Genomic DNA, 15,416 nt, shown 5'->3' with positions numbered 1-15,416 from the left:
GGAAGCGGAAGAAGAGCCAGAACCAGTCTACCTACTTAATCAACGCCGTCAATGGCATCCGCGACAATCAAGTATGTTCTCCGATCCAGCCTCTTCTTTTCAGCCTCCACAATATCATGCTCAGCAATATAATACTAAGTGGAAAAATCAACCTCCATTCTCAAAGTGGTCACAACAACCATTTCCTTCATCATCATCATGGCCGAATCAAGCGAGTCAACCCAATTGGCCAAATTTTCCCTATACCCCACCATATTGGCAAACCAATGTATATCCAGTGCAATGGTCCCCTCCTACTTCACAGCGTCAAGCCTGGCATACAAACTGGCAAAGACCAATGAATCAGCCAGTAGGAACCATTCCGCTCCCTCAACCCACACTGCCAACATTACAACAAAACCCCTAGTCTAATTTAAGACCGCAACTTCCAACCCAACCCAACCCTAATCCCAATAACAGAATGGTCCAATCTATTCAAATAATTGAAACACCAGAGATAGGAGCCGATCTAAAGGAGTGTAATGATCTTCAATTAAGATCTGGGCGCATCATTGAAACTGAGGGAGATAAAACCACTCTAGTTGAAAATCAGTTACCTATAGAACAACCACTGCAAGAAGAGGATGTGATTAGACAACAAACTCATAATCAAGTAATCACATCTTCTCCTCCATTCCCAGAACGATTAATTATACCTCTCCTATAAAACATCCTGATTTTGACATTGTGGGAGAACTTAAAAATCTGTACATAAAAATTCCACTCCTCCAAGCTATCCAAGACATCCCAGTATATGCAAAGACCATAAAAGAGCTATGTATAAAAAAGCCAAGGAGGAGAATAACAAATAACCCAACAGTCCAAGTAGTTGGCACCCTATCCAACCTATTATCAGGAAAAGAAACTCCCGTTAAATATGAAGACCTAGGAAATCCAATAGTAACAGTACAAATCAATGGGCAAATGTTTGCAAATGCTTTAGTTGATTTAGGGGCTGTAGTTAATATCCTAATAGCCACCACTTGTCAAAAACTGGGCATTACATTAGTAGAACCAACCTCCACTTTATTAGAACTGGCTGACCGATCTATGGTTAGGCCAGAAGGCACACTACATGATGTCATGGTATCCGTTAATTCCTGGGAGTATCCTGCTGACTTTTTGATAATAAACCCAAAAAACCGACTTGATGGACATCCATTGATTTTAGGCAAACCTTGGCTTGCAACCACTAACGCTTATATTAGCTGCCGACAAGGCAGTATGACCATAACTAGAGTGGCTAATATCAAGAATCTAGCCTGGTATCCTCGAGCCCAGCCAAGTGTCACAATAATGAAAACTAACAAACATCCTGCATTATATCTGACCAAAAATATTAGATCCCCATTAACCATAGAAGATGCCCTCGATTTCAAAGATCAAACAAAGGATGATGTCATTAGCAATTTCTTAGCCAGGCTAAATCTAGATCCCACATGCAATGTCATATGATAGAAGCAGCGTTTGATAATGAATTAGAAGAATATCCTCTCAAAGATGCTCATGATCAAGCAATACCTACCACCTCTGTATCAAATAGCAAAACTGTAGAAATTGAGCCAGGAAAAACTTTAAACATTAATGGCAATCTGACTCCAGAACAAGAACACAAGCTAATCCAGCTACTGAGAAAATACAAAGAAGCATTTGCATGGGATTATCCTAACATGAAAGGAATTGATCCCCAGTTATGTACACACCACATTTACATAGAAAAGGATGCAAGACCTTTTCGCCAACCACAAAGGAGACTTAACCCTCACCTAAAAGACATTGTAAAAGTTGAACTTCAAAAACTTTTAGATGTGAAATTTATTTACCCTATCTCCGATAACAAATGGGTCTCTCTGCTTGTAGTGGTACCAAAGAAGAATGGAAAGTGGAGGATTTGTGTAGATTATAGAGAGCTAAATAAAGCAACACAAAAGGACCACTTTCCCCTTCCATTCATTGACCAGGTATTAGATATGTTAGTAGGAAAGAAATTCTTTTCTTTCTTGGATGGCTTCAGTGGATACAATTAGATTCAGATTTCCCCTAAAGACCAAGACAAAACTACTTTTACATGTCCTTGGGGAACATTTGTGTATAGAGTTTTACCTTTTGGCCTATGCAATGCCCCTACCACATTTCAAAGGGCTATCCTAAGCATCTTTTCAGATTTAATAAACGAAGGCCCCGAAGTATATATGGATGATTTTACACCACATGGAGATGATTTTGACCCAGCATTGGACACATTAGAAAAAGTGCTGCAGCGATGCATTGCCACCAGGCTCTGTCTAAGCCATGAAAAATGCTATATGATGATGACTGAAGGACTTATTCTAGGCCATTATATTTCAGCAGCTGGAATACAGGTAGATCCAGCCAAAATTCAAATAATTTTGTTAATACCCACTCCTACCACTCAGACAGAGGTACATAGTTTTCTTGGATTTTCTGGTTACTATAGAAGATTTATAGAACATTTTTCTCATATTTTTGCACCTTTATATGCACTAACAGAGAATGTTGACTTTGTTTGAACAGAAAAATATGATCGTGCTTTTGAGAATCTGAAAAAAATTGTTGTCAACAGCCCCAGTTCTCCGAGGACCAAACTGGGACCTGCCATTTCAAATTTCATCAGATGCTTCAGACACAGCTATTCGAGCAGTCCCTGGGCAGGAAGAAGATAAAAAACCATATGCAATTTATTTTATTAGCAAAAATTTGTCTCCTGCTGAATTGAACTATACTGTGGCTGAAAAGGAATTTTTAGCTATAATACATGTTGTCAATAAATTTAGGCATTATATCACTGGATATCCTGCTATTTTATATACAGATCACTCTGCCATAAAATATTTAGCAAATAAACAAATCACAAATGGTAGAGTAACCAGATCGCTGATTTTATTGCAGGAATTCGATATCACAATAAAGGACTGACCAGGAAAAGAAAATCCTGTAGTTGATTTTCTCTCACGAATGCCAAAACCAGTGGATGCAGTAGCGGTCGAAGATCAATTTCTAGATGAACATTTGTTCGTTGTTACTGTTAAAACACCCTGGTATTCTGATGTTGCAAATTATTTAGTAGTGGGCAAATTACTGAAACATTTGACCCCCAATGAACGAAAGCAGATTGTCTAGTGTAGTACTCGATTTTTTTGGATTGGGGGCTACTTGTTTCATACAAGGGCAGATATGCACATCAGGAGATGCGTCCGTGAAGATGAATTTTTTGTTATCTTGAAAGCTTGTCACGATGGGCCATGTGGCAGACACTTCGTAGATCGGAGAACTGGTCACAAGGTGATACAAACAGGGTATTATTGGCCCATGATCTTCAAATATGCAAAGAAGTTCGTTCAAGCTTGTGACAACTGCCAAAGAGAAGTACACCCTAGACAGGATGATGAAATGCCCCTAAACCCACAGCTAGTTATTGAACCATTTGAACGATGGGCGCTTGATTTTGTTGGTCCAATTAACCCATCATCAAATCAGAAAACATACATTCTGGTAGCAACAGAATATGTCACCAAATGGGTTGAAGCAGAGGCATTGCCGAGAGCTACAGAGGATTCCGTCATACAGTTCCTGTTCCACATATTTGTGCGATATGGCCTCCCAAGAGATATAATTATGGATGGAGGACCTCAGTTTTCTGGTAATAAAATTGCTACCACACTAAAAAACTATCATATTCAACATAAAATTACTACTCCATACCACCCACAGGCAAATGGTCAAGTAGAAAGCACGAACAAAATAATAGAAGCAATACTGACAAAAACCATTGTGTCACACAGACGCGATTGGGCTACAAGACTGCCAGAAGCATTGTGGGCATACAGAACAACATGGAGAAGTACTACCAGTTATTCACCATACCAGCTAGTATTTGGAAAGGAACCCATCTTTTTGATAGAATTTGAAATACAGACATTACGAACAGCACAAGAGGTCGGTCTAGATTTAGACGAGGCTCAGATTAATAGATTACAATAGATCAATGAGCTAGATGAAATCAGGCTCTCTGCCCTTCAACATACTACGTTAATCCAACAACAGTGAGCCAAATGGCACGATGCCCTCATTAAAAAGAAAGTCTTCCACAAAGGAGATTGGGCGCTCCTATATGACTCTAGGTTTTAGGATTTTCCCGGGAAACTTCAGACTTGCTGGCTGGGACCATATGAAATCCAGAAGGTACATGATAATGGCACCATTACTCTAATCACCACTGATGGATCCAGACACACCTTTAAGGCAAACGACCACCGAGTTCGATTATATAGCAAACCACTTATTCAGGAATCCTTCTACCAGCAACTCCGCGAAGACTCCAACATGCAGATTCTGGTTGAGGAAGAGAATCTTCCTCACCTTTGGTTCATTAAGTAATTTGACTACTGTTACACACTATACATAATTCTTTTGTTTTGTATATATTTTTGGAGTTGTATAACATTTGCAATTTACTGTTCCTCTCGAAAGGAACAACATTTCACCTTTTAGTGTTGTTCCTTTCAAAAGGAACAACATTTCCGCCATTTTGCTATTCCTCTTCGGAAGGAACAACACTTGCATTTTTTGCTGTTCCTTTTCCCAAAGGAACAACGTTTTTGTGTTCTGCTATTCCTTTTTCCAAAGGAACAACATTTTCGTTTTCTGTTGTTCCTTTTCCCGAAGGAACAACATTTTTGTTTCTGCTGTTCCTTTTTCCGAAGGAACAGTGAATTTTTGTTTCTGTTGTTCCTTTTTTCGAAGGAACGGTGCATTTTTGTTTCTGTTGTTCCTTTTTCCGAAGGAAAGACACATTTTTGTTTCTGCTATTCCTTTTTCTGAAGGAATGACACATTTTTGTTTCTGTTGTTCCTTTTTCTGAAGGAACGACATATTTTTGTTTCTGTTGTTCATTTTTCCAAAGGAACGACACATTTTTGTTTTCTGCTATTCCTTTTTTCGAAGGAACAACATTCTCATTTTCTGCTATTCCTTTTCCAGAAGGAACAACATTTTTGTTTTGCATGGTGCATTTTTGTTTCTGCTGTTCCTTTTTGCAGAGGAACAACACTTGTGTTTTCTGTTGTTCCTTTTTCGAAAAACACATCATTTTTGTATTATTTCGATTGCGCTTGTTTTCTTTGTTGATGTTCTTCTTTGTGCACAATAGTTTCGAGTTTTTCTTTCTTTTTGCTTGTGATTTTGTACATAGCACTTGTTCTATCTTTTTCTTTTTTGTGTGTTTTATCGTTCGGATTACTTCTAAAACACAGCTATACACTTATGCAATGAATATGAGAACTGGAAGATACTGAAATCAGCAAATTACATAAAAGTCGCTATCTTTACAAGAATTTGCTCTGAATTGATAAGAGAAAAGAGGAAAAGACACAACAATTGATTATCTTTCTGTCACTGTTCTACTAATACCAATATGGTTGGTTATCTTTATCATGATGGTTCCTTCTAAAATCTCATAATCCTCTTTGATTTTTATTAAGGAATAAGAACGAAGGCCATATTTTTCTTTTGAGATGTTAAGACTTCTTCCACCATCCCTACTCTTAAGGAGTGCTGAACCACCCTTTGTGTATAAATAAGGAAAAGTACTTTATTAAAAGAGAAAAAAGTAATAAAAAGAAAAATGTTTATACAATTTTCTAACATGGTTTGTCAATGAAGGATAGGGGGTCTCATTGAGAGCCAGCCTACCATGATCATAAGGAAGAAAGTGAAATGGCATTCCCACTATGGCCACCACACCAGGGATATGATCCAAGAGGCATATTAGAAAAAATAAAAAAAGTCCTTGGAACAGGAGGTCTCATCACGAGCTAGCCCGCCCATCTTTCACTCCTTCCTAGTGAATGGCATTATGATTTATCTGGTTACCAAGCTAGCATAATGGCCTCCATTCTAACATTCCACAACACTTCCCTAAGCATACACAAAGGATCATGGTTCCATGGGTGAAATAAATAACTCTGTCAAGGTTATGGACACTCGTGGGCAACAGAGCTCTATTGATGGTATTGAAGTCACATTCTTTATACACTAATAGCAGTTATGAATCCCTTCTTCTACCTTTGTAATGGGTCAAATAAGACTATGAACGTAATTATTTCGAACCTCTAATACATGAAATCTATTACAATCAATCATGATGGAAAAAGTTGATTGTGACTGCACTAAACGTTTTGTGCATGTCAGCTATCCTCTGCTCCAAATCTTGCATCATATCACGGTATTCTCTTATTTATTAAGCGATTCTACGATATACCTCGATTTTGGCAATCCGCTCGTTCTTGTAAATATGGCATCTCGGTATACGCTACTCCTTTCTGACTCTGTATCATGTCATTCCAGCACATCGCTCCCTCATTTGACGGCCAAGGATGGCCTATCACATTGCAAGGGGGAGTAGGTGACCTCATAATTCACTGGCATACATGTTAGTTTATCATTTGAGAACTTTTACTTGGGAATAGCAAGGCTTAACGGTATATTGTTTTCCAATTTGCATGGCTTGCTGTTTCAAAGTTATTTCCACGTTATTCTCTACAACAATTAGAAGTAATTTGAAATTTAAAAAAACTTGTTGTTCCATCATTTTCTCTATGGTTTCTAACAGCTTGAAAAGCCTGCTGTTCCATTACTGTCTCTGTGTTTTTACAGTGTGCTAAGCATGGGAGGAAGATCAATTCATAGAGAATGACAAGTGTTGACAGTTTCTGATGTCGCACGAGAAATCCTAACAAGAGCAAGATGGATAGTTTATCTCGATCATCTGCAACAGTCGAACGAGATCGTGGCAATTGAATTTTTGTAGAACCTACAAGAATATCACTCCATGGTAAGAGGGAGATAGATAACAGTCACCGAAGACATAATTGCAGAAGTTTTGGGATTGCCAACCACCGATTTGTGTGGAATCTGAAGAAAGTAAGGTTGCAAGATGCCATCAAAATCTTCCAAGATGAAGGTCAGAACCTGACTCGAAGTGGGAAGGGAGTTCTACCAGTAGCCTTGGGAGAACCGTGGATAGAATTGGCAAAGTTTATTTAGAATTACATTACCTGTGAAGGCAGAAAAGACATGGTAAGACCATGCCACCTTAAGCTTTTAGCTGTATTAAAACAAAAATGCATCGTGAATTTGCTTGCGTTTTTAAATTCTTTATTACATGTTGTTGCCTGAAGCATGAAGAAATATCGCCACGTAGAATCGATAGTAAGTCATCACGGGTTGATACGATTGATAGTTAGCTACAGTCTTGCTTAGCAACAAAGTAGCTGGGAAGAACTAATTTTTACAATAGATGGGGACTGGCTTTGCCAGCCCCCAAATGAAAGCATATTTCAAGTACATCAAATAGACCATTGAAACGGAGGAAATCCGTCAGATTGGCATGGATCAGATGGAGGTTGAAAAATTCCCAAGGGAACACTAGTCAACTGGTGGAAATAGTTGACTCAGGGGATGAGCAACCCCCGCAATTGGAAGGAGGAGAGAACGAAAGAGAATTGAATGATGAGGGAGAAACAGAGGAAGAGACCAAACAATCAGGTCAGGCTGAAGAAGAAACAGAGCAATGTGAGGAAAGCCCATTGCAAAATCCACTGCGAGAGGATGAATTGGCCCAGATTCTGGCCAACATAGGAGAATATACTCAACCTCTCATCCCACTGAACCTCCACACTGAAGGATAGCCACAGGAGCACTCTGTTCATGATAAGAGTGCATCCGAAGAGTTAGGCGACGAGGAAGAAGAAGAAGAGAATCACTCTGGCCATGATGAAAGTGCATCTGGAGAAAAAAATGATGAAGAGGAAGAAGAGGAACAATTTGTTCCGAGTCAGAATACACAGGAAGAATTTTATGAGGAAGAGAGGGGGGAAGAAAAAGTTACCCGGGAGATTGCAGAGCAAGCTAAGGTTTCTACCCTCGAACAACCCGATCAACAAAATAATGAGGAAGAACCCCAAGAGAAAAATTAAGAAATTGGTCAAGGAGAAAGTCCAGGCCTGAGTGCACGAACGACTCTTCCTTCCAATAAAACGGAAGAAATCAAAAAATTATGAAAGGAACAACAAAGACTTCTTAATGTAATTGCATGACTTCGACAACAAATCAGGATTTTGAAGATGGGGAAAAGAGCAAAAAGGACCTCGGTGGTAAGGCATGCAACCACTCCAGTGAAACCCCTTAGGAAAAAGGTTAAGAGGACTCAGGTCCAGCCTGCTGTTCAAAATCAAAAGGAATAATATTCGGCTGTTCCCCATGTCAAAATTCAAACAGATGACATAATGGCCTGTGACAAAGAAATTCAGACAGAGGCACAATCCTCTGAGGAAATTCGAACCATAACTACAGAACGACGCAATAAGATGATTCAAGTGAACCTCCTACCTAAAACTACTATGTGGGATAGTGACCCGAGGACAGTAACCCTACGAGAGGGTTTGATGCAAGCCCAACAAGCAATAGAAAAACTTACAGAACAAACTATCTCTGGAGAAAAGTATGAAGAATTACAATAGCAGCTAAGGGATGTCAATTTATCCGAAAGTTAGGCTTTTTAAGGATGGCGAGAAGAAGAAGAGTGAGTCACAAAGGTAACTCATAAGCTAGATGTAGTTATCAAACAAATGGATACCTTATGCTCTTTGTACATTGACATCCTAGCATGTAGAGTGCCTGCTGAGAATTATTCTTTGTTTTTAATGGAAAGATATTTGCAATTGAAAATTAAGGCTGTCAAAGCAGGAGCCCCTATAGAAATAAACACTATTGATGATTTCATAAATTGTTGTAAGCACTATGGGGTAAAGGTTCAGAGATTATTATGTGAGTTCTATTTGCAAAACCTTGTGTTAGATCAAGAAACAGAGTAGAATCCCAGCCTTGTCGTTGGGGATATCCAACTGTAAGCATTTATTTCATTTGGAGTTAATCAAATAAAATGGCTTAAAGCCTATAATGCCTTCCAAAGACAAGAAAATGGATTAGATGTATGGGTAAGAGCTGAGCCTAGAGATCCATTGCAGTTATGGAATAAACATAGGAACCTCATGAGGACTCCAGGCATGATCAAAGCATTAGGACCCATTCATACAGCAATCAATCGACAAAGGATAGAATACTTTTTTACCATCAAAGACCTTGCCATTGCAACTGCTAAATTTCGATATCAGACTTCTAATCCGAATATCCAACTCAGGGAACCATTTAATTATGAGAACTTTAAGTTAGTTTTTGATCGCTTGGGCCTCTATGGTGATCTTCTTTTGAGGGAAGGGCCATCTTGGTTAGGTTGTAGGTTCTAAAGTCTGGTCATTTAGCATCCCGCAATAGGATACCAAGCCTTATATGAAATTCCTGAGGGCCAGACAAGACATCTTTTTGAGCACCTAGCTAGGCATCATGGTTGTAGACATCCTCATGAGATAATGTCTCTAGCCTACTCTCTCACTGCCTTGCATGTCAACTACAATGTTTTCATGAGGCCATGAAAAAGGGTAACCAGGGGGGTGTGTTGAGCACTAGAGAAGGTATGTTATTTTCATTTACCTTGTTATCTTTTCTTCAAAACTCACAACTTTTTCACATCATGAGCTAGGCATATGATAAAAGAATATGAGAAAACCTAGAAGATTTATATGTAATGTGAAATAACTAATAATTACCCTTTTCTATGCAGAAAGAGGAGAAAACAAAAGATTGTCATCCCAAAGGAAAGAATGAGACCAAGTTAACTGCTGTCCCTTTGGTAGGGAACCGCGTTCAAACAAGGTGATCCAAATTGGAGCGTAACAGCCAGAAAAAGGAAAAGGAGATCTCCAATCGGTACAAAAGAACAAGAGGATAACTACAAACTAACAGCTTGGCAAATCCCTCAGGATCCTTTAATCCTGAGGGATCGCTATCTTAACAATCCTCTGCATTGTTGATATTGTTGCTTGGCTGTTATAAGAAGGGGTAGCATTGTTAGCTTGGGGGGGAGAACTATTGTTATTTTTATGAAATTTTCCTTGATACTTGAACTTTGATCATCGACTTTCTTTGAAGAGCGATTCATTGTAACTATGTTCAATGTTTTAATATAAAAACCTTCTTGTTGTTCTATCTTTGATTCTGGGGTAGCCTTAAGCATTGAATCCCTGGAGGCTAAGGGCCTGACCCTGGTGGATCACTTTCTCTTGTACCATATTTCTAATTCATGTGTGGTTTGATTTCTTCCATTTGCTCTGTTCAGTAATCTGACGTGCTTTACTGTTTTACATATCAGCTCCGTTATATATTCGTGATTAAATACTATTGTTATCTGCAACAAGAATGCTATGTTATCATTTTAACTTTGCATCATATTGTTGTTCCTTTTGACAATTGATATAACATTTTTGTTCCTTACAGATTGCCATACAATTACAGTTTAATTGCGTTGTATGTTCTTAAATCAGTACTATTGTATGATTTATTCTTGAATTATGATTATTGTTCATTCGGGATTGTTGTTTTATTACAACTGATGTTACTTTATAGCTATGCTTCATGCGTATTGTATTGAAGCCCAAATTACTGTTCCTTTTAATGTTAGGTGTGTCGCGTGTTTAACTTGGGTTGCTGTACATTCAAATTTAAGTTGTTGTTCTATACTTTATTTCTGATAGTCTACTGTTCCATTTCTGTTTGCTGTTCAATTCAAAGGCTGTTACTTAATTCCTGTAGATTATAATTATTGCTTCATTTCTGTAGGTTAAGGCTTTGATGTTCAATCTTGTTTATAGAGATAGTTGTTGTTCCGTTTCTTGTCATTTGAAGATCAACAATGCTTTGGTGTGCAGAAGGACTGAGACTATAGTGAACATCGACATCTACTATCTAGTTCCTGTTATAGCTCCAAACCTCACTCTTGATTTTTGTGATGCTGCACTCATGTCCTAGGGCAACCCCTCCTTCCAGACCTGGTCCAGATATTCAAAAAACAGTGTTTTACTCCTTAAACGTGACATTTCCCTGATATAAACACATGTGTACGTGGGTCTGTGTATACCCAACCCGTGTATATGTCTTAAAACACTTAAAAAAATTAAAACTCCTTAATTTCGGGTGGAGATCACGGGTTTTACCTGCTGATTACCTATTAGTGCCCGTGGCCCAACTGTTCCCAACGAATTCCCAACTAAAAAACTACTTTGGGAGAAGTATAAAAAGGCTTCAATGGGAAGGCCTAAAGGAAGAGAGAAGAAAGAGAAAGATCACTCTGCTGAGATTTTCCCTGATCACGTCTGATGATCCTAGTGCTTCCAGCACTTCCCCCATTTGCAGGAAACCCTTGTTTCCTTGTGTGATGATGTCTTTCTACTACTTGAGATACCATGTAGTAAGTTATGGAAGGAGTTTGTTGAAGGCTTGAGACTGGACGAATCCAGAGGATGGTTCCGCTTGGAGCCTACGAAAGGAAGACTCAGGTGAAATTGTTCCTTTCTGTACTTTAGTTATTTATAATAAAAGAAACACTTGCCTTGTTCCTGATATAAATCGTCTTCATTTTTATGATATCAATGTTATGATTCACATATGAATTGTTTTTTTTTTTTAATTCTATAATTAACTACCTTTCCTTATGCTATGATGATAATTTCTTTATGATGCTTGGTCAATATACTGCTGTACTTTCTGGAATTTTTTGTTTTGCAGGTTGAAGGACTAAAAGGAACTACAAGAGGGTTTGGACCCTAACTGGATCTTCTCAAACGAAGGACCCCCAGGTGCACCCCTCTTCGTGTAACTTGTTTATATTAGCATTATGGCTGTATGCAATGTGTGTTTCTCTTTATAGATAACCTTTGATCTGCTAGGGTATCAACTTAAGACCCTAGGGGAATTTATCCCTTAACAGAATTGGCGACTCCACTGGGGACAACAGTATTGTTGTTCCTAGTTTGGGTTTATTCAAGCCAATCAGGGCTCAGCTGTCTGTTTGCTTGTTGTTATTGTGTAGTCTGTTCCTGTAGGAGCTTGATTTTTAAGTTTGATCAGTTTCTTCAGACTGTTTTTTGTTTTTTTTAAATCTTTTATATACACTATTTTTCCATTTTACAGAAGCATATATACACATGTTTCCTTAAGTAAACTTGTGTATATGCATGTTTCCTTAGGATGAGTCACGTATACATGCAGTTGTGCACTAACACAGTCACGTATATCTTATAATTTTCAAGATTTTTCAAATCATTTTGTTTCTGAAGGTCTGTCTGCTGGTTTGATTCAATCTTGAACAGTTACTTTTCTGTGTCAGTCTTTAGTTTTACAGCAAGTATCTGATTTCAAATTCTCTCTGATTGTGGAAAGTGTTGGTCTTATTTGTTTTTACAAGCGTCATCGTTTTTGTTTGAACACGCAAGATTTCTTGTTGGGAATCATGGCTGCTCTCATTCCTCTGGGCAGGAAGATTGATCTGAATCTTTGTGTCAAATCTTGTTTTGGTGACCTTTTTTTTTGCTTGTCAAAACTACATTTTTGTGACCATCTACTTTTCTTGCTCTCCGAAAGTTGTTGAGTGACACTTTCTTGAAAATTGTCTTTTTGATCTTTTGGTCTTTGTTCCTAAGCTCTTATTGCTACTTTTGATTGTTAAGAGCATCTTGAAACACATTTTTTTGTTGAGTTTTCATCCATTTTGTGTTGTCAGCTTGCAAAGTGTTTTGTTGTCGATTTTTCAATCATAAAGTTTCAGTCTTGTTGAGAGCACTTTTGAAAAGACGTTTTTGTTTTTGCTTTTGAAGAAAACTTCTTGAAAACTTGGTTTTGCTTTCTTGAACTTTGTTTTGATTTAGTTTCTTTTAGTGAATGAAAGTGCATTTTTGTTTGTCTTGAAACTTGCTTTTAGTGTAGAGACGAAAATGAGCATTAGCAACTCATATTCCATCTAAACATTTTAAGTGGCAAATCATATTGATAAACAAGTTACTTTCATTTCTTGATTTAGGGTAGTCTTAAGTCTTGCATCAGCATGTACTCATTGCATTAGGATAAATTTGCACATATTTTTAGGACATCCATAGTTTTGTTAACTCTTGTGAGTGTGAAGCTTGAGTAAAAGAAAAAAAAAAAAATTGTTGCTTTCTTTGAAGTTCCTCTGAACCTAGTAGAAATTTCTTTCATTGAAGAACAAAACGACTGCATTTGCATGTAGTTTGGTTTTTATTAATTTCTTTTGCGTAAAAACACCACAAGTTTCATTTCTTCTTATCCCTTGACTTAAGAACAACCCATTTAAAAACAAGCGCTAATTAAAATATACTAGAACTTTTCATAATTGTCAAGTTAGACACACCAACAAGTTTTAGGATATTTTAGGGCCTTGGATTAGGCGACTGGAGAGAAAACTCTCCAAGGCCATTTTAACTGTAAAACATAGGAGTCTGAATAGTGAGTGAAAATCCAATAGCGTTAGGAAGACCAGGAAAGCTCTGGATCTGGGAGTTAAGCACGAGGGTTTTTGAAGATAAGGAAGAGAGATACCCCCTCTCCTACTTGTCGGATCTAACCTCAAGACTGTTCTGCCTGGCTTCTGATATGAGTTGGTAACCTTAGTTGCTACTCCTAGGGATCTACATAGGTGGTTGCGGAGGGGAATCCCGTGGCACCTGAGGTCGACGTTGTATCACTCTCAACGGTACTACTAGAGGGCACCCTTGCGAAGCTTGGGGGCTTGCACCGGCGCAGGCTGTTGTTAGGAGGTCAGCGTAACTTCCTTTGTTACCTTCACTGGTAGGACTAGGCCGTCATTATCCCAGACTATCTTCGGAAGGCCCCTTACTTCACTTTCTTGTATTTTGGTGTCCGGTCCTAATCACCCGGAGCAGAAATACATGGAAGCTGTTTGACTGGCTGACATCTTTTAGGGACTTTATAGTTGAGTGCTCTGTACTCCTTATATATAGTTGGCTTTAGGTATTTTTGTCTAGTCACGTTTGGACTTTGTGTTCTGAGTGATTGGCTTACCACTCTGCTGATCTTGAAAGGATTTTGGTCGTTCTCTCAAAAGTTGTGGAGTTGCCTCCTCAAGGGCAAAGGTTTTGATTGCCTATCTATATTCCTTGAAAAGTTATTTCTACATTCCCGTAAGGGAAGGGTCTATGAATTGGTTTGATATGGCCAATATTCCTATTGAAACCAACCAAGGTTCCCTCCCAAAAGGGGGTCCTTGTGCTTTTCCTTTCTTTGGAAACATTGGTACTCCCTTAATGGCCACCTTGAATATAACTGGATTGAATGTTGGACTACCTATTTGGCTATGGTCCACTCCGAATATTCCTAATGTTCTTGAAGCTTCTCAGTTGAATGCTTTATTTCACAGGCATCATATGGGTGCTAATTATTCATCTTCTTTCAAAGAGACATCTGGGATTCCTTTTTCTCCTCCTTGTAATAAGAAATCTAAAAAGAGGAGAAAGAGGAAGATGAAGAAGAAGAATAATTCTAGCAATTCATCTTCAACCTTTGCCAATCATGTTGGAGATGAGCCTTCAGCCACTGTAAGTCATACTAGCACTTCATCATCAACCTCTACTAGTCATGTTGGAGATAAGCCTTCAGCCGCTGCAAGTCATGCTGGGGGCACGAACCTAGTCACTGCGAGTCATACTAGCAAAGAGTAAAGATCCTCTGCAACTCATGTTTAGGACTCTCCACAAACCACTGGTAGTCATGTTGATGGATTGGAGGTTGATAAGGAACCTGGATGTAGAAGTTTTAAACCTAAGTTCCCTTGTAAGATATGCAAGGGAGACCATCTTACTCATTTATGCCCTGGTATTCCAGTGGTTCAAAGGATATGGTCCGAGTCTGAAAGTTCATCTACTCCTGGATCTGATATGGTTTCTCATCAATCCCATCAACCATTGGTTGATAACGTGGTAGAGCCAGTGCAATCGCTAGCCGATTACACTCCTCTTTTGGGGAGTGAAGTACCTAACAAAAGAGTCTGTTTGATCTCTAGTACAGAGTCTTCTAGTATAGGGGGCATTCCAGTTTCTTCAAATGTTCCCCCTCCAAGTTCTAGGAGTGTTTCCTTTGATTGGGATAGTCTTGTTGAGCCTCGTCTTCCTTCCGCTGCACCTTTCCAAATAAAGGTCAGAGTTAATTCCACAAATGTCTATTGATGTATGGTGGATGAAGGATCCTCTGCGAGTATTATATCCTCTTTGACTTGGAAAGCTTTGGGTTCACCAAAGTTGTTGATGGCTCAGAGTTAGTTGTTAGCCTATGATAGAAGACCTGGTGAATCTATGGGTGTTCTTCCTCAATTGCCTATTACTTTAGGTGGGAAGAATGTCTTAATTGATATGATGGTGGTTGATAGGCCTTTA

At 38.6% G+C, this 15,416-nt stretch overlaps 1 non-coding gene across 1 annotated transcript; it reads left to right on the top strand.

The window, feature by feature from the left end:
* The first annotated feature begins 4,507 nt into the window (after positions 1 to 4,507).
* On the top strand, positions 4,508 to 4,623 carry LOC149214325 (small nucleolar RNA psi18S-1854). The gene has a single exon (XR_016251320.1). It is a non-coding gene; the product is annotated as a small nucleolar RNA psi18S-1854 (small nucleolar RNA).
* Positions 4,624 to 15,416: the final 10,793 nt, after the last annotated feature.

This window comes from Pinus tabuliformis, chromosome 1_1 (assembly GCF_031772625.1).
Source record: "Pinus tabuliformis cultivar Carrire ecotype Pingquan chromosome 1_1, CPIR1, whole genome shotgun sequence".
Classification (NCBI taxonomy): Eukaryota; Viridiplantae; Streptophyta; class Pinopsida; order Pinales; family Pinaceae; genus Pinus; species Pinus tabuliformis.
The sequence above is the reverse complement of the archived record's forward strand: the minus strand, read 5'-3'. Positions and strand labels throughout refer to the sequence as shown.